Source organism: Trichomycterus rosablanca, chromosome 5, assembly GCF_030014385.1.
Source record: "Trichomycterus rosablanca isolate fTriRos1 chromosome 5, fTriRos1.hap1, whole genome shotgun sequence".
Classification (NCBI taxonomy): Eukaryota; Metazoa; Chordata; class Actinopteri; order Siluriformes; family Trichomycteridae; genus Trichomycterus; species Trichomycterus rosablanca.
In genome coordinates, this window is record NC_085992.1 from 2,460,973 (window position 1) to 2,482,114 (window position 21,142).

General features: G+C 40.8%; 1 protein-coding gene across 14 annotated transcripts in view; it reads right to left on the bottom strand.

Annotated features, from left to right (window-relative positions):
* tenm3 (teneurin transmembrane protein 3) overlaps positions 1 to 21,142 on the bottom strand; it is an 861,875-nt gene that overhangs the window by 575,587 nt on the left and 265,146 nt on the right. For all 14 annotated transcript variants that reach the window (XM_062995505.1, XM_062995517.1, XM_062995516.1 and 11 more), the window contains one exon: positions 5,878 to 5,982. The gene's annotated coding sequence lies outside the window, so the exon portion shown is untranslated. The remainder of the gene's footprint in view (positions 1 to 5,877; positions 5,983 to 21,142) is intronic.

The window sequence follows — 21,142 nt, forward strand, 5'->3', positions numbered from 1 at the left end:
ATTCATGGATTCATGTTTTATTGATTCCTGTTCTTAATCACAGATTCAGCATTCAGCTGAGTCAGCATTGATTCGTGGATTAATAACTCTTGTTTTGAATCACAGATTCGGTGTTTTACAGAAATTTAGATTTTGATTCATGTTTCATTCATACTTGGTCTGAATCACAGATTCAATATTTTGTCAGTCAGATTAAGATTCATAGATTCATGTTTTATAGATTTTATAGATTGGAATCATAGATTCAGTGTTTTTCAGAGTGAGATTTTGATTCATGGATTCATGTTTAATAGATTCTTGATCTGAATCACAGATTCAGTGATTCACTGAGTCAGCTTTGATTCATGGATTAATGACTCTTGTTTTGAATTACAGATTCAGTGTTTTTCCGATTGAGTGATTCATGGATTATTGACTCAAAGATCATAGATTCAGTGTTTTACAGAGTCAGATTTAGATTCATGTTCCATTGATTCCTGTTCTGAATCACAGATTCAATATTTTGCAGATTTTGACTCATGGATTCATGTTTTATAGATTCTTGTTCTGAATCACTGAGTTGAGTCAGATTTGAACAGGTTCACTCGGTTCATTATGAGGTTGAGGGATGACGCGCTCGGCGGCAGTGTGGATTTTATTTCAGGCGTTCATTAAAGTGGAACATCGGTGTGTAAGATCTACACAATATAGAATCAGCTGAGCTCTCTCGGGGGGCGAGGGAGCGAAGAGGGCAACTCACTTCATAAAACCGAGGCCAGAGCTCAGCAGGAAGTGCAGAGCCATGCCAAACATCGACAGAGAGAGAGAGAGAGAGCGAGAGAGAGAGAGAGAGAGAGAGAGAGAACACTGCATTATTCTGTTTGTGGTAATAAATGTATGTTAAAACAATCCAGTTCAGAAAAGACCTGCATTATTGATATGAATAGAGCACAGCCTGCAGCGTGGAAATCATAAAAGCCTCATCTAAATTCACTGGCCCCTGTCGCCATAATGTTCTCACACACACACACACACACCTACCTACCTCAGTGTGTGCTATTTTACCTCACTTTATTTTCCATTTATTTGATGTACGTCTTTTATTTTCTATTCATACCCAGAGCAGAGAGGGGAATTGACGGCTGAACACGGGGGTTGAATTTCAGAGCAGGGAATCCAATGTTCACCTATAAGGTTATGGGAAGATGAAGATGTCTGAGAGAGCGGAGAGTGTCAGGCGAGGATTTCGGGATCGGCTGTATCAGCACAGAGAAGTACATTTGTTTCCTCTTCACCGTCTCGAAATCACTTCTCGTCTCATCGGGGGAACGCGTTCTGGTGAGGTAGAGAACCTGCTGTGTCTGGAAATTCATTAAACATCTAACTCGGCTTTCATCACAAATGTCACGTGATGTGACGTCTGCAGTCTGTAAAACCTCAAAATACAAAATCAGCCTGAACTCTTAATGCAAATGTGGGGAAACTGGGGATCTGGCAACCACTCCCAGGGCACAAACCGAACACTGCTGCTGACCTAAACCTCAGTCAATCTAACAAATATGTATTAAGCAAGAACTCCCATATTTCCACATATTTATTTAATAACTACAACTGAACTGCTGTTTACTGTTGTTTCCATGCCACACTGCACTTAATACATGCTGTATAATACTGTAACTGCATCTTATCTTAACTATCTATCTTCTGTACATATGCTAATTCTGCTGAGCATGTAAATGTGTACATTGTCTACATATAGTCTTGTCTGTGTATTGTATTGTTTGTAAATTGTAGAGAGCTAACAACAGCCGGAAACAAATTCCTTGTGTGTGTAAACATACTTGGCGAATAAAGCTGATTTTGATTCTGATTAAATAAATAAATAAGTAAATAAATAAGCGTGCAAATTGCAGTCAAAATGCTTCAGAAAACTGATAGAAACCCTAAAACTTCAAGCTTCAATCATTTAAAAAGTTTAATGTAGTTACTGTAATGCAAAACTAAACAAAATCTTGATGATGAACGTACAGGACCAGCACGTCCAGTGATATTTTTTAGATCAGTTTAGATCAGAAACCAGTTTTAAATGGTTTGGAATAAAACTATTCTGTTCTATTCTATTCTATTCTATTCTATTCTATAAAAGTGCACTCTGATATACATAAAAAAAGAACTGTTCGTAGAAACCTGGCTCAAAAGAGAAACCCATTCTTCTGTGGGGGAAGCCAGGCATGACCCAACACTTTTTGGGTAGTGTGGACTTACTTTACTTACTTTACTTACTTACTAACTTACTCACTCATTTAACTTTATTTTTGCTGAGCTACCACGGCCCTGTCTGTAGTCTAAAGATGAACAAATACCATCTGAACCTAAACAAAACTAAAAAATTCTATTAAAATTCTATTAAAAGTAAAAAAAAAATGAATTTAAATTTATGCAGAAAATTAAAAACAACATAATTTAACTTCTTGTCCTGGTTTTGGTTCCACAGATCATTGTATGACACTGCACACCTAGTACAATAAACCACCAACTGGCATGTTTTTGGAGGGCGGAGGAGTTTTAATACTGACAAGTAAATGATGTCATTATTTGTATGACTATTAGTATTTAATAAGACCCTTGTGTGCTGTTATAACCACTATTTTCAGCTTCTTTAAGATGAATAAAAAAGATTTGTGAGCAGTGATAGAAGCAGACCAGGATGAACCAGACGTGATCTCACAGCTTCAGACGAGTCTTTGTAGTCTGACATGTTCAACTGTGTGTTTTATCCTGAAATGTCAGCGGTTCGATAGTGAGGACGCTGACCTCAGAGTTTAACTCTCTCACCCTCCAGTGTGTGTGTGTGTGTGTGTGTGTGTGTGTGTGTGTGTGTGTGTGTGTGTGTGTGTGTCGAAGGGAGGTGCTAATGAAAGGTGGGTACAGTGATACCATGCTGTTATGATGCTACTTTATGATCCTCAACAGCTTCACCTGAAATAAACCCTGGACATCTCCTACAGCACAGATCAGATTGATTGATTGATTGATTGATTGATTGATACTGTACTGTTTATTTTCATTTATTTTCATACTGTGTATGAAAGGTGCTATACAAATCAACTTGCCTTGCCTATTTATTTATATTTTTCATTTATTTATGAATGTATTTATTTATTTAATTGATTAATTAATTAAATAATTAATTTATTTATTTATGAATGTATTTATTTATTTATTTATGAAAGCGTTTATTTATTTATTTATTTATGAATGTATTTATTTATTTTTATTGATTCATTTATGAATTTATTTATATATTTCTTCATTTATTTATGTATTTATATATATTTTTTTATGTATGAATGTATTTTTTATTGATTTATTTATGAATTATTTATTTATTTATGTATTTCTGTATTTATTTATGTATTTATATATTTTGTATTTATTTATGAATGTATTTTTTTAATTGATTAATTTATTAATTTATTTATGAAAGTATTTATTTATTTATTGTTATTGATTCATTTATTAATCAATGTATTTATTTATTTCTTATTATTTCATAACACAAGCACAGTGAACAGCGGCACAGACACGTTAACAACTGACTAGAACCAGGATCAAGTCCTGATGTGCTGCAACAGTCAAGATGATTAGTTTTACTGCACAGGTGAAAATATTTACATTCATGTTATTTAGCACTCGCTCAAGCAACTTACAGTTGGGATTAACCCAGCAACCATTTGTCCAATCAGCTAAGGCCAGATTTGGACCAGATATCAGTCCAGTACAGGGAATCGAACACGCAACCATTCACATACAGTATTATCCCACAATTTTACCCATTAAATGACCTTTACTGCTGCACACCTCACACATCTGTCCATCAGAAGCTTGTGATCTCCAGATGTGGAATTATTAAAGCTAAGTGTTAGCAACTGGCACGGTGCAGCTGACCTGATGAGTGATCGCTGGCATAATTAACGTGACACCGGCCGGGTCAGCCAGCGCCACTTTTTTCCACTGTTAGAGAGGATGAGACGGTTTAACCTCGCTTGTTCGGGTCTCGCCAGACAAACACCGGCGTCCCCGGGGCCCCGGGCAGCCACTTGGCAAAAACCAACAGGAATGACATGAGTACTGCTTAAAAATTAATCAGCACAAAGAGACGGCGAGGAGGAGAGAGCGACGGGGAGACTCGGAGAGGGTAAAAAGAGGTCATTCCTACCCCCTTACCTCATTTAGAAACGTATTTTACATCAACTAGAGTTAAAAGTGTAAAATAAACCGAGAGTAAAATTCTGTAGTAAAATTAAATATCAACAATCCACAAAACCACATTATAAACACACGACATAAATAATGTCAGAGAACGAGATGAAGTGTACACAGCTACAGCAAATCTGCACATTAGACTGTAAATTACTGTTTAATAATTCCACATGCAACATAAATAATATGATACTGTTGTTTTACTACATTACACAATAATAAAATAAATGATATTGTTTTAACAGGCTGCTCCCATAGTGGATTATTTTGATCTGCATACCAGCTTTTACGTCGGACGCCCTTCCTGACCCAGCCCTCCTACTTCTATCCGGGCTTGGGACCTGCACTGACAGCGCACTGACACGTGCACCTCCTAATGGCAGGACGATTATGCCATCCCCGCCCCCCTTACAGACACAGCCAATCATGTCTGTGCAGACGTCTGACCAGCAGACAGGATGATGGATAGCGGGTAGGTAAATAATAAATCAATAAAATATCAAGTGCTGTTTGAGTATTAAATCTAAAATCAAAATGAAACATAATCAGCATTCTATCTCTCTATTTTCCTCGGTTGCTCCCGTTAGGGGTCGCCGGCGGATCGTGATCCGCATTATTGATTTGGCAGTTTTTACGCCGGATGCCCTTCCTGACACGACCCTCCCTATTTATCCGGGCTTGGGACCGGCACTACAGTGCACTGCTTTATGCATCCTAGCGGCCGGGTACCTATAGGACAATTCAGTGTCTCCAGTTAGCCTGGCTGCATGTTTTTGGACTGTGGGAGGAAACCGGAGCACCCGGAGGAAACCCCACGCAGACACGGGGAGAACATGCAAACTCCACCAAGGGATCAAACCCAGGACCTTCTTGCTGTGAGGTGACAGTGCTACCCACCGAGCCACCGTGCCGCCCTAAACATACTCATGATTATTCTATGTAAATAATTTACTGTTTGAGTTTGAATGCAAACAATTACATTAAATATCTGATACTAATAAATAATCAAATATAATAAGTAGATAAAATCATAATTACTTGCTTGTTTGAATGTTAAAAAATAATAATAATTAAGTACACAATTTCACAAATACAGATTTTAATTGATATTTTATTTTGAAGTGGATAAAATAAACGTTATATTTATTTTATTGTGAGCTCTTGCAGAAATTGTTATGCTGAAATGAGACTAAAACCAGGTCATGTCTCAAATTCTCAGAACCTGAAGTGTTTAAGATCAGCCAGTAAACACACAGTGATTCGTTTTTATTTGGTTTTATAATCTGCAGCTACCAAAGTCCATTTCGAGCTTCTTATTGGGACTCTCGTGCATTAGAAATGTAAGATGGGTCATCTAATTATGTAATTATGTATATGTGTCCACCATAATGAAATATGTCGTATTAATCTCTCATCTCAGAAGATGCTAACAAGACTGCAGCAAGAATTGAGCTATTATAAGTTTACAGTGTCCTCGAGTCTTTCACACAGCAAGCTAACAAGTATTAAGCTAACATTTACAGTATGTACTAGCATGACTTCATTATCAATGCTGAAAGCAATTTCATAAACAACTAAAAATGTGAATTATTTAACAGTAAAACAAAATATGAATGCAGGGAAAAGTCTGATTACCTGTGTGTAGTTCACACCTTCAGAGATGCCAGATTTTTCCTGTGTAGAGCTCACAGTGAACGACTTTGTGCGATCGTGTCTGAGCTGTCCTGTCCTTTTAGAAACCTACAAAAATAAATAAATAAATAATATTAAAGATATGAAACAGAAATAAACGGAGCAGATTGTTTTCTATGGGTGAAGTACACTTAGATATTAAGCATGCAGCACTATTACAATACTAACAGTGCCATTAGACAAAGAAAAAAAAAATATTCTAAGCATGTATATCAGCTCCTGTGATTCATGATCACTTCAATTAAATAAATATGCTTAAATTAAAAATAAACATGAGGTTTTGAACAATGCAAGAGCTGACACATTAAACACAGTATTAAAGCAATACAAAGTGAATAGTTAATGATTCCTTTCGGCCGCTCCCGTTAGGCGTCGCCACAGTGGGTGATGTGTCCCACTGATGTGTCTACGGCCCCTCCCAACAACGGCTATGGTCACCTTCTGTTTTTGTGAGCCCAGCCTGAGGTTTGAACCCCTGGAACTGCCACACCAGCATACAGGTATGGAACCACAGCACTACAGAATACAGAGAGTCCCATGTGGAGGAGCTTAAAAGCACCTGAAAACATGATTACACATGATATGTGCTGTAGTTTGCACCAGTTCCACCCAAAAACGGTATAAAAATATACAGAAAACATGAAGTTTTCTAAAACAGTTCTAAAATGTCATTTCAGTGTCTGACGAGGTCTAATCCCCAATTAGGTAAAACACGCTAGCACACCAGAGCTCACATCTCAAACTCGTAGGTTCGAATCTCAGCTCTGCCACCCGACTGGGCTGGGTGCCTACATGAACAACGATTGGCTTGTTGTTTCGGAGAGGGTGCCGGACAGGACCTCATAACTTATGCAGTTACGACCTCTACTGGCTGATTGACGCTGAGGATCAGGGTGTGACTCTCCGGACACAAAGCTGATCCGCATATGAACACGCCTCGTGCAGGTGAAAACAAGCGGTCGGCTACTGCACACGTGTCGGAGGACACATCTGTACAGAGGAGGAGGAGGCATAATGCAATCGGGTGATTGGATACGACTAGATTGGAAGGTTTATGGAACAGTGGTCTCTCTCCCAAGGCCTGTAAGAAAACTGTGACCCAATGCTGAAAGTTAAACAATATGTGCAGTTTGTCAGATGCACTAAAAAAGCTGCTGAAAGCACCTCGATCTCAGAAGCTGCCTTGCAAGTAACAAGCAGAACAGCAGCAAGCTTGCTTGACTGTGGACATTTCAATGTTTTCTAATTTGTAGCAGATATTCTTTGGTGGTTTATGGATTAGATCTGAGAATCTGGATGAATGTACCATACACTAAGCCTTTATACCTTGGTAGACTCGACTGATTCAGTAGTTTTTAATAGACGCATTTAGGCTGATTCATGTAAGTTCAGAGAAGTCAGCAGCTGAAGTGATGATGTGAAAGTAAAATGCTAAAGTTCTAAAGATGAAGTTCATCTTGAAGTTCAGACGTTCCGGATTTACTGGATCTACTTTAGATAAAGGAACGCGTTAGAAACACAATTCAGGTACAACGGAGCGTAAATTACAGAGAAGTCGGTTAAAAGACACTTCAGACGGAGAAAAAGCATCGCCTACGTGGCGGGAACATCGCTCTCTCAGGTCGTCTGAACCCCAAAGTTTGTGCCAGTTGTGCTTGTCGAGAAGCTCTTAGCTGTAATTGCTTTAACATTTGTTCCAGGTTGAGTAGTTAAGTGTGAATAACGACGTGTCAGCGGCGTACAGTAACGGCATCAATAGAGCAATTACCACTTAGCCGGGCATTATTAAGACACAAAAGCACATTATCCTCTGTGCTGAATATAATAACACAGAAATTGGGTCATGAATTGGAACGTAGCGGCCTGTGATTGGGGAAGGTAAACGCAGCCGAAAGGTTGGCCTGCCGAATTATTTCCTCAGTGTTCAAGCTAAAAAAAAAAAAGCTTAAGAATTAAAGCAGAATCATCAGATCGTCTGTACGGAGGGATGTGATGAGAATCCGGAACATTCCAGGTTTAATCAGTGATCAAATCCTCACTATTTCTTTTCTATTCCATTTTATTTTAAACCAGCTCACGTCCACAACGGCTCAGAGAAATATCTCTCACTTTTTTCCTGAAATGGATCTCCACTTCTGGACTGTGTTTAATTAATCGGCGCCAGCTTCTCATGCCTCTAAAAGTGCGACTCGATACTGAACAAAACCGGCGATGGTGCTTCAGTCTCAAGTCTTATTAAAAAAAGAAAAACGAACTCCTTATCGTTTCCTTTTCCTGACGTTCTTTTTTTCTCCGAACTCACATTTAGACCTTCAAGAAGCTGGAGATAATTAACAATGACAATATGAAAATGAATCTCGCCGGGCGGACGGCCTTACCCGCCGCCGAGGTGGTGCGAGCGCAGCGTACGTATTCGTTTCAAAATACATATAATTAATTAATTTTTTTTCTTCCTCGGATGAGAGGGACCCCATAGGGCTACTTGATCGACCATGACGGAAGACATAAGCAGCGGGGTGCTAAGATAATTGAGAGGGAATTGCTTTCTTCATGACAATAAAACTTAGTTCTGTGCAGTTGAAGGTTCGCTGGAAGTCCTCGCACCGTTTCATCTACGTTCTTCTCTGTTCGGGTCTGACTCAGCTGTTAACTTAAGCTTGTTCTTAATGCTGGAGAGTTGCTACGCCGCTGAGCCTTGTCGAACGTTCAAAAAGCAAAGGTGACACAGATCAGGGTGAAATTTACATCGAGTGTCAGTTTAGGTTGGATTTAATGGAGAGTGAAACAGTGGCTTCCATTCGAGCAGTACAGGAGACGAGAACAATCTCAAGAACGTTCTGAATCGATTAAAAGGTGCCTCAAAACTTCTAAACTACCACCAGACTATAAAAAGTCAGAACCTCTTGGACAGAGAGAGAATTAAATATACAATATGATTTAAAGGGTTGAATCGATATGGCCAGAGGTCTATATTTTCGGCATCTGGCGGACACTTTTATCCAAAGCGATATACAGTACTGTGACAGTATATTGTCATTGGGTAGAGCTTTGGGCTATCAACCGAAAGATTTGCGGTTCAAATCCAGGCTCTGCTATGCAGCCACTGTTGAGTCCTTGAGCAAGGCCCTTAACCCTGTCTGCTCCAGGGGCGCCGTACGATGGCTTCCAAACAAGCTGGATAGAAGATAGAATTTCATTGTACTGTACACCTGTATATGCATATTTGACAAATAAAGTATATCTTCGTATATCTATCTTCTTCTTAAGGGCCCAACAGTGGCAACCTGGTAGAAGTGGGGATTGAACAGGCGACCTTTGGATTACTAGTCTAGTACTTAATTATTAGGCTACAACTGCCCACTAAAACATTGACGACTGGGTTGTATTTATTTTTTCCCAAACAGTAAGTGGTTCTAGGCAAGGGGAGTTTGCCTTAGTGTTTGAAGTACTGACTAACCAGAAGGTCACTGGTTCAAGCCCAGGCTGCCACTGGTGGGCCCTTGAGCAAGGCCCTTTAACCTCAATTGCGTAGACTGTATACTGTCACAGTACTGTAAGATGTAAATCCTCATAGGCAGCCCTTGTAGGAAGCAACAAGCCACGAACCACCGACAGGATGTTGGGTAGCCAAGACTCACTGATGCCAGAAGACATGACCAACAGAAGATCTACTGTGGATCAAACTGGAGATGATTTTAATCCTGGTGACGAGGTGAATAAGTCACAACGCACAAAGCATCGAACGCTTCTGTGTACGAGGCTGCGGAGTTGCAGGCCGGTCTAAGTTCCCATGCATCTCCTGTCCACTGTTGAAAGCTCCTCCAATCAGCAAGCAGGTACGAGAGCTGGAAGATCACGTGGACAGCCGGGGAGGTGTGCATCATTTATCATCAGAAGAGATGGTACCAGGATGAGCTGTAGGACGACGCCCCTCCCCAGAGTTCATTAGTTGAAGGTGCACCGGGACACCTTTAGATATTTTGAGTCTATGGCTCAGCCTGTGTAAACACTGTACATTTATATATATACTGTATATATATTTATGAACCTTTTGTTATTATATTATTATTATAATAATCAAACTGGAAGATGCTAAATCCAGTACAGCTTATGAACAATGTGATCATCAGAAATCATGTACACTATATGGCCAAAAGTAAGTGGACACCAATTACTTATGCTGTTTTAAACAAATGCTATTAATATAGAGCGACCTCTGTGTGATCTTTGCTGAACAAGAGTCACTTCTGAGAGGGTTTCTCACAAGACTATAAAGTATATACAGTGTATCACAAAAGTGAGTACACCCCTCACATTTCTGCAGATATTTAAGTATATCTTTTCATGGGACAACACTGACAAAATGACACTTTAACACAATGAAAAGTAGTCTGTGTGCAGCTTATATAACAGTGTAAATTTATTCCTCCCTCAAAATAACTCAATATACAGCCATTAATGTCTAAACCACCGGCAACAAAAGTGAGTACACCCCTTAGTGAAAGTTCCTGAAGTGTCAATATTTTGTGTGGCCACCATTATTTCCCAGAACTGCCTTAACTCTCCTGGGCATGGAGTTTACCAGAGCTTCACAGGTTGCCACTGGAATGCTTTTCCACTCCTCCATGACGACATCACGGAGCTGGCGGATATTCAAGACTTTGTGCTCCTCCACCTTCCGCTTGAGGATGCCCCAAAGATGTTCTATTGGGTTTAGGTCTGGAGACATGCTTGGCCAGTCCATCACCTTTACCCTCAGCCTCTTCAATAAAGCAGTGGTCGTCTTAGAGGTGTGTTTGGGGTCATTATCATGCTGGAACACTGCCCTGCGACCCAGTTTCCGGAGGGAGGGGATCATGCTCTGCTTCAGTATTTCACAGTACATATTGGAGTTCATGTGTCCCTCAATGAAATGTAACTCCCCAACACCTGCTGCACTCATGCAGCCCCAGACCATGGCATTCCCACCACCATGCTTGACTGTAGGCATGACACACTTATCTTTGTACTCCTCACCTGATTGCTGCCACACATGCTTGAGACCATCTGAACCAAACAAATTAATCTTGGTCTCATCAGACCATAGGACATGGTTCCAGTAATCCATGTCCTTTGTTGACATGTCTTCAGCAAACTGTTTGCGGGCTTTCTTGTGTAGAGACTTCAGAAGAGGCTTCCTTCTGGGGTGACAGCCATGCAGACCAATTTGATGTAGTGTGCGGCGTATGGTCTGAGCACTGACAGGCTGACCCCCCACCTTTTCAATCTCTGCAGCAATGCTGACAGCACTCCTGCGCCTATCTTTCAAAGACAGCAGTTGGCTGTGACGCTGAGCACGTGCACTCAGCTTCTTTGGACGACCGACGCGAGGTCTGTTCTGAGTGGACCCTGCTCTTTTAAAACGCTGGATGATCTTGGCCACTGTGCTGCAGCTCAGTTTCAGGGTGTTGGCAATCTTCTTGTAGCCTTGGCCATCTTCATGTAGCGCAACAATTCGTCTTTTAAGATCCTCAGAGAGTTCTTTGCCATGAGGTGCCATGTTGGAACTTTCAGTGACCAGTATGAGAGAGTGTGAGAGCTGTACTACTAATTTGAACACACCTGCTCCCTATGCACACCTGAGACCTAGTAACACTAACAAATCCCATGACATTTTGGAGGGAAAATGACAAGCAGTGCTCAATTTGGACATTTAGGGGTGTAGTCTCTTAGGGGTGTACTCACTTTTGTTGCCGGTGGTTTAGACATTAATGGCTGTATATTGAGTTATTTTGAGGGAAGAATAAATTTACACTGTTATATAAGCTGCACACAGACTACTTTTCATTGTGTCAAAGTGTCATTTTGTCAGTGTTGTCCCATGAAAAGATATACTTAAATATCTGCAGAAATGTGAGGGGTGTACTCACTTTTGTGATACACTGTATGTGGAAACATGTACCCATTCAGTCAAGAAAGCTTCAGTTGGTGTTCCGGTTCATTCCTGAGCTGGTGAGTAGGACTGAGGTCAGAGCTCTGTGCAGGACACTGGCGTTTCTTTAAACTGAGCTGTTCTTCATGTCTTTCATGCTTAATTAGATGGGATGTCCACATACTTTTGGCCACGTAGCGTACAAGCCCATTCTGGGACCTAAATGAGTTTACAATGATTTTTTTTGTTCCACCAAAACAAAAAGGCGCCTCATTAAGAATATTAATCGGCTCCATCAGGCTTTTATCTTCTGACAAATGAGGCACGTTCAGCTAAATAATCTTCCAGAGTCGCCAATTTAAACAGAACATTACCGCTTTCACCAGCCGGCTTTAACGCCAAAATCAATACGTCACATACATCACTGCAACCAAACACACACACACACACACACACACACACGTATTTACACACCTTCTACTCTCGCATCACACACACAGTCTCACATTATATTTCTTATTTTAATACTGATAATGTTTAATATATGAGTAATAACACCCAGGAATTTAAATCAACCGTCCCAAATAAAACAAAGTGAAAAATGATTACGTGTGTTAAACGTTCAGTAATGTGAAGCTTTTTCTTCCACTATAGAGGAATGATTTTTATATCACAGTTTACTCACCAAAGATTCTGTTCAGACTGATGATGTACACACAGATAAATAGTGGTGCTAATAATTCTTATTGTATAATTTGTTAAAATATAAAATGTTAAGGCAGGTGCACATCAAAGTGCATATTATATAACATTATATTATATATCTATTTATTTATAAGGGAGGGAAATAAAAATAAAAATGTAATAAAAAATCTAAACCGGACAGAAAATATTTTAAACAGTATCCATGTTGTTAGTTTACCTTTTTATTCCCTTCATTCTTTGACATGATTTGCATTTCGTGTTTAAAAATCCTTTAATTATTTTTTTAATTTAAAATAGAAAGAGAACAAGAAAGAAAATAAATAGAAAAAAATAAAGAAAATTAATACAAAAGTTAAAAAAGAGAAAAAGAAAAACAATAAAAAAAATAGTTTAATAATCATAAGCATTTTCCCTTTGACTTAGCAGAATCCTGATTTGTTTGAATAAAAAAAAAATATATTCAAAAAATATAATATTAATTAAAAAAAAACTAATGAACTAACGGACAGGAAAAATTAATAAAACAAACAAAAAAACCCCCAGAAAAGACAGATATATATAAATATATATATAAAATAAATAATCATAACTTATTTTGTGCATGTATTATTAGACTATTTTTTTCTTCTTTATGTTTTAGTTTTTTTATTTATATTTTTATATCGTTATTTATATTTTATAAAGTGTGTCTTGTGTCAAATTAATTGAATTTGATGATGTAAATTAAATGTGAATTTTATCAGTATTATTATTATTATTATCATCATCATCAATCATTAAAATTATTATTATTATTAAAATATTATTATTGTTATTATTATTATTATTGTTGCTGCTATATTATTATTATTATTATTATTATATACATTATTATTATCATTATTATTAGTATCATCATTATTATTATTACTATACATATAAATCTTATTATTATTATCATTATTATAATACAGGAAAGTGAAAGGTGAAGTCGGCCTATCAGAAGCTGTTAAATCGAGAAGCCTACAGAAACGTCGAGATTACCGGGTGAGGCGATGAACTTCACTGCTGTTGCTACGGTAAATGTGAGGATTGACGGGCAGCAGAGGAACAGAAGCTGATTGGCTCTGACTGTACCTCGGGAGGGGCCACCTATTGCACAATAAATAATGAGCCTCGCCTAAATCTCCCAAATCTCTTTTTCCTCCCTCTGCAATTCCAGCAGAGGAAAAACTGAATGTGTTTATTCAGCCACGAGGAAAATATATACAGTCCTGAAACACAATCCCGACACCACAGAGCCTGAACATTTCACTTCGTACCCGGCCTCTTCGTACCCGGCCTGATTCAGCCCCGCCGTGTCCAGCTCGTCCCTCTGACCCACTTCTGCAACTTCTCTGTTTGTGGACTTTGTTTTCGCTGAGTGAAATTCATGTCATTAGCATAACTGATTTCCATGCAGCTCATATTAATGAATCTCACATCTGCACATGCTGCAGCGTCCTCGCAAAAACTCACAGGGGGTCCAGTCACAACACAAAGAGAGACAAAAATAAAGAAGAAAAAATAAAACAACATAGAAAGACGTACGAGGATCCGTTATTGAAATTCTAAATCTGAAAGCTGTGGTTGAGAATTAAAATGAAAATAAGATAAGTGGGGACTGAGGGAATTAGTTTAACTTTTTTAAGCTTAAAAGGGGGATTTTCTTTCTTTTACCATGTGTGAGAACTGGTTCCCTAAATGATGTGAATCATTAAAAATGCACCAAAATAAAAAATTATAAATATATTGATAATAATAATAATAAAAATAATAATAATAAAAAATAATAATGATAATAACAATATTGACAATAATAATAATAAAATAATAATAATAATAGCAGCAACAATGATAATAATAACAATAATAATATTTTATTATTAATAATAATAATAATAATAATAATAATAATAATTACAATGGTGTGTAATAAAGACATGAAATTGTAATAACAATATTGTAAAACATCTATTAATAATCACATAAAAAATTATGTTTAATATTCTTACAATGTGAATTTTTTGTATTTAATAGATTCATTTATTCACTGTGTTATACAACAGCTTTATTCTGGTCAGGGTCGCAGTGGGTCTGACTTGGACAGGTCACACATCCATCACAGGACACACACACACACACACCTGACTGCATGTCTGAGTTTGTGGGAGGAATCCAGAGCACCTGAAGGAAACTCATGAGGACACAGGGAGAACATGCAAACTACACACAGAAAGGACCCTGGCTGCCAGGCTGTGGAATCGAACCATCATTGAGCCGCCAATACTTAATATACACCGATCAACCATAACATGTTAAAATGGACAGTGAGTGTAGAAACAAGGACGTGGTTTATTTATATATGCGGCAGAGATTCGAACCCGGATCTCAGCAACGGTGGGTTAGTGTGATAGACCACTGAGCCACCCGAGTGTGATATACTAAATTAAACGATACACCAGAATTATACAAACACGAATACTCACAAAAATATCAAAATATCAAATTAATTTCCCACTCAGGATGTGATGTCCACATACTTTTGACCATACAGCGTAGGTGTAAGAAGTATACTATCAATAATGTGGCTGTGTGACAACAAAGAAGGTAAAATAAATCCTATTATTTCATGTTCAGGTCGTACCGCGGCCCGCTGGACCCCGTGGACCGTCCCGGTGGGTCGTATTCAGCTCGACGGCTACTCTTTACATTCCTTTACACTACAGGGTCCCGAAAAATCAGAGACGGCGGTCGCCCCGACAGGCCGATCTGACAGGCCGGCACCATTAGTCGAACACGTCTGCCAGCGTGGTGCAGCACGAATGCGCTTGTGTGATGAGTTTGTATTTACAGAAGGTGCAGAATCACATTCCGCCGCTCATACATTCATCACGGTAATGTGAACTCGTGACACGGCCCGTGATGGGTTCATCGAGCGCCGGGCCCCGGCACACAATTACCCCTGATTTGCTCATCTGGAACCGCAAACACAATCGAAAATAATGACTCCCTGCATCCGGAACATTTGCATAATAATAATATCAGTACCTTAAATGAGTCGCGCGAGAAACTATTTTTCTTTCTTTGCCCTGATAATGACTCTGCGTTTGTGAGGGTGACGACGTGGCTTCATTTCCTCGTTCGGGTACCTCGGCGTGGCGTGTGCCAGCGGCGGGGTAAACAAAAGTACAGAGAGGAAAAAAAAACAAACAAACAAACAATTAAAAATGAAAAGGAGGACTGCGACCGAGGTACGACGTCTGCTACGGGTCTTAATGTGCACGTCTGTGTATGTCGGGTCACGGGGCGTACGGGTCGATGGCTAGGGTGGCAGCACGCTGGTATACACACTTCATACACACATTCATAATGATCTCAGGACTGTTCCTGACCTCATGAAACCTTCTGAGAGCTGGACAGAGCTTCCTAAACCTGACTCAATCAAATGGGTGCAATCGAACTAGCCCTATTTATATGGACACAGAGAAGTCACCAGAACTATGTAGATACTTCGACACCACCAATGAAATCACTGAAGTTGCTGTATGCACATTTTTGGGTAGTGGAAGCTCAGCGGTTAAGGTCTGGACTTGTATTCAGAAGGTTGCCAGTTCAAGCCCCACCAGTGCTAACTTGCAGCTGTTGGGCCCCTGAGCAAGGCCCTTAAACCTCAATTGTTTGAACACAAATACAATTCGAGCAATTGATGGTTAAGGGCCTTGTTCAGGGGTCCAACAGTGGCAACTTGGCGATGGTAGCTTGACAGAAGGTGAAAACACATAATACGTACATTTATTATTCATTTTATAAGCTACACCCTTACCTCCCATACAGATGAACCCTTAAGGGTATACCGGTACTGACTGTAGCCTGTCTGTTGCTCTGTCCACTTCAGTTACACTGTACACTTAACCAAAAGAGTCTATCAGGGACCCCAGGGACCAAAACCGTACACAGAACTGCACGGACACTAACCAGGTAATAACGTGATGGTGTGTGTTGTTCTGGTATGAGTGTAGCATGTGCAGCAGTGTTGTTGGGATGTTAAATCCTGTTTAAGACTTCCAGGCCTCTCATTAATCACATGGCTCTGTTTTTGTGGCTTTATGTTTTTGGACAGAGCGCAGTTCTATAACGTGGTAATAACATGGTAGTGTGTGTTCTGGTATGAGTCTAGCAGGTGCAGCAGTGTTGTTGGGATGTTAAATCCTGATTAAACTTCCAGGCTCCTTTATTATGGACACTTATTGATCACATCACTCTGTTGTTGTGGCTTTATGTTTTTGGTCGGAGCGCAGTTCTCCTCCCAGCATTGGCATTAAGGTGTTTAATGTAGTAATAACATGGTAGTGTGTGCAGTATTAGTATAGGTATAGCAGGTGCAGTAGTGTTGTTGGGATTTTAAATTTTGTTTAGACTTTTAGGCCTCTTTATTAGGGACACATTGATTACAGGGCTCTGTTTTTGTGGTTGTTAGGAGTCGGCCTGGTTCCCAGACGGCCACCAGGGGGGGCCGACCCGCGATTCACACAGTTAACCCCAGTGCTCGCACTGAAAGAGGCCGATCAACTCCCTCTGCGCCCACCAGAGGGAGCCAAACCCGTGAGCTTCCGCCGGCTGCCACCAGAGGGCGCACAGCCCGTAGTTCGACCAGGGGGAGAAGAACTACAAATCCCAAGGCACCCTCAGGCAATCAGCAGCGACGAGGAACACCTGGCTGAGTTGGTATTTAAAGCAGCGCTCAGCCAGGTGTCCTCGTCACACCCTTGTTCTTTTGTGCTCTCTTGCACGTTAGGTTAGGGACACAGGTAACGCGAGGCCTCATAGAGGGTTTGCGGTAGGCCCAGGGGCCGAGGTAATAAAAGGAACTCAGGGAAAGATTAGGTTTTGGTGTGACTCCTTTGCACTCTCCTAACTTTACCAGGAGAATTGCGTACTCCGAATCTCTTCCTCTTTCCATTGTTTTGGCTGCCTGGTGAACCAGCAGTGCTCACGAGCTCCACCCCGCGCCTTGGGTTCGAGCTCGCACAGGCTCCTCCTCCGATCAGTACTCTGAGAAGGAGAGGCTCGCCTCACGCATCTTTCTCGCTATCTCTCGCATCTAGCTCCGGACCCGCGGGGTCGGAGCACTCGCGCCGAGCGCTCAAGCGGATCTCGGTGTTGGCTGGCCACGGCGGTGTTCGCTACCAGCACCCATCCCCGCTCCGCCTTGAGTGTCGCGTTGGTAAAGTTTAAGCACCTCGGTTCGCTTACGCGAATATTGACCCACTAGTCTCGAGGGAGACTAAACTTGATATAAACCCGAGTCGCGGAGAACTAACCGGATCGGGTACGATCACAAAAAATAACTATATATATATATATATCTATTACCTTTTTTGTTGTTATCCGCTCGAAGGATTTCCTGGGTTCTTATACCTAGAATAACTCCTTAGTTTGATATCGCTATAGATTCTCATTATTATTAATACAAGTAGAACAAATACAAGCGATCCTTAGTTTGCCCTTCAATTTGCCCACCGGCGCTAGCAACGTCAGCGGCGCTGTGGCTCGCTCGGTTGCGTCATAGCGTGTGTGTGTCTGAGTTCGCTGGTTCGAATCTCGCTAGCGGGGTTGCCGTGAGCGCGGTGAAAGTAATTTATTGTGCAGTGCACACGAGATCCTTTTGGATCTTTCTTTTGTTTAAACACTTTGGAGGACTGCGATCTACTCGTTGTGTTACGTTTGGGGTTTTATTTATATTTAGATATTTCAGTTGGCTTGGGCTCGCCCGGCCCCTCCTCTTTCATTCGGTGGAGATAGTCACCTAATTTGTGTACTCTAAACCGGCCGCTCTCTCCTCCGGCCGGCGTGCCCGCGATTGAGTCCTCACCTTACATATATCATAACAGTGGTGTTATGTTTTTGGACGGCGCGCAGTTCTCTAACGTGGTAATAACATGGTAGCGTGTGCGGTATTAGTATAGGCATAGCAGGTGCAGTAGTGTTGTTGGGACTGCGTGCAATTTCAGTGCTGAGAATGAGAACCCATTACTGTGGGTCTATTAAGGTGGCAAAATATACACGGCTTCGGATTGGTCTCTTTTGGCTTCAGTCAGTAATTGTATATCTAAGTGAGGTTTATGAAATAAGAAACATACATCATAGATAGGTGTACTTTATAAAGTGCTCTGTGGGTATACACGTATATTTTATGCATGTCCCCTCTGTGCGCTGGAAGACAGTAGGAGTCAGTGATGGGTGACAGAACCACAAAGCCGGACCACGTGTGTAAGCAGGTGCAGTAGTGTTGTTGGGATTGTTAGTGCCATTCCAGTGCTGAGAATGGGAACCCATTACTTTAAGAACATCGGCTCAATGGGGGGTTTTTTTCTGTATGGTGAGGTTTATGAAATAAGTAACGTAGTACTTTATAAAGTGCTCTGTGGGTATACACGTATATTTTATGCATGTCCCCGCTGTGCACTGGGAGACAGTAGGAGTCAGTGATGGGTGACAGAGCATGGGGCGAACCACCAAGCCGGACCACGTGTGTGAACCACGTATTCATGAGGTGTGTGTGATGGATGAGCTATCCCGAGTACCGGACAGGTAATACAGCGCTCAGGGAAACAGATAAATAAATAAACGGAGAATGGTATAAATGCAGGGACGCGAGTGAGCATGTGTGATCGTCCAGGGAGGAGAGTTCCGGTATTAAATCAGCGCAGGAGCATCGTGGGGTTCAATCACACACTCCGCTCAGAGACTCTTTAAACAAGAAATAAAACAAATGGAAGTACAGGAATGAGCAACACAAGCAGCAGATCACACTTCATACACATCAGTATTCTCTAACTCAGATTTACTACAGCTCACACTCAACACAGGACAAAAAAAGATGAATATTTGATAAGACCTGCGAGGCATTTGTAACATAACAGACGTGGACATGAACATCAAACACTGTGTTCAGACAAGCTGATCAGATCAGATCTTTAGCTGCGATGAATCTGAGCAGGAAAAGTTTAAGTGTCTGTACAGCAAAAAAAACATGATTTTTATTCTGGAGTTCAGCAGCTCTCACTTGAACTCAATTATTGTAGGTCATTAAATGCTTTTTGACTGACTGACACAAATTTTCATAGACACAAAATCCAAAATCTTGGTGCTTGGGTGGGGCTAGTTCACCAGTGCTGACATCACAAGTTCTAACCTCAGCACAAACGCCTATGTGGACAGTGATTGGCTCGTTCGATGGAGGGAGGGCTGTAGGGGGATCAGTGCGTGATTCACAGGCCACATTCACATGAGAAGCGGCAAAACCTCTTTGTGTTGGCTGTTCCATTGTTTCCTATGGAGTGTGGTGCACCGCACACTTTTGTTGTGTTGGTCTCGTGATTTTTGTGCTTCTCGCGGTGCTTAAAGTTTACCTGATTGAACGCTGACCTTTTCAAAGCTCCTCCAATGAGACTAACTGTTTGATACGAGGCGGTAAACACGACTCAGGACGTATGAACATTGTAGTAAAACAGCGAGTGAGGAATGTGATGAGTGGAGGAACTTATGAGCAGTAATAATGAAGAGAAGTTTAGTGCTCCTGTCTCCTTCTTTTACTACATTAAACCACGTTAAGCTTTATTTTCAACCAGAAGCGTTTTAGACTCTGGGAGAAGCTGATTCTGATTCTCACCATTTCTCAGAAGCTGGAGCTGTAACACAAGTTTAAAAGTGAAACAGGGAGGAGAATCCAGATAAACACAGATACACGTGGAGCTGTAACCCTGGATCTGACGCTTATTCCACACTGATGTAAATGTAGATTCAGCTCAGATTCACACTTTGACGATGTTGTACCGCAGTTACGACAGTTTGCTTTGAGGCTTGCGGTGAGCGAAGACCAAAACGCTGCTAATGTGAGTGAGCTCTTAGAATTTTGACCAAACACTATGCAAGTAGGGCATAGGAGCCTTTGCTCAGGGATCCAACAGTGCCAACTTGGCCATGGAGAAGCTTGAACCCCCAACCAGGAATCACTTTTAGCTCATGTTGATAACATAACTATGGTCAGGCAGATCCCTCCTCTACATCAGGACATTCCAACCAGTTCCTCCAGTCTCCTACCACCTTAAGACTGGACTGCAGCAACTCCCTGTCGACAGGTCATCTAAGGTCATGTCTATCTGATCCCTGTAGACACCTCTTCTAATTATTAAGGATGGATTGGAATGTTGATTGCAAGCAAGGCCTCTCATCCAACATCAGTGGAATTTATTAATTTATTGAATAAGTTAATAAATGGGTGCGGATCCATATTAATGCCCATGGCTTTAGACAGGCTGTCCAACAAGCGTATGGTCAGGTGTCCACATGCTATTAAAACTGCTTTGCTTGTGTACCATAATAAATCCTGATTTAATTTTATTAATTCGTTTAAAAATATGCCGCTACACCCCTGAGCGGCTCTGCCGGTTAAAAGCGCCGCTGTGAAGGCTGTGCCGAAGATGCTCGTGGTCCACAGGGAAGTTCAGTAGCTGTTTTTACGCTCTTGAACACACTGATGGTCGTCTCTACTCTCCCGTTCCCTGGTGA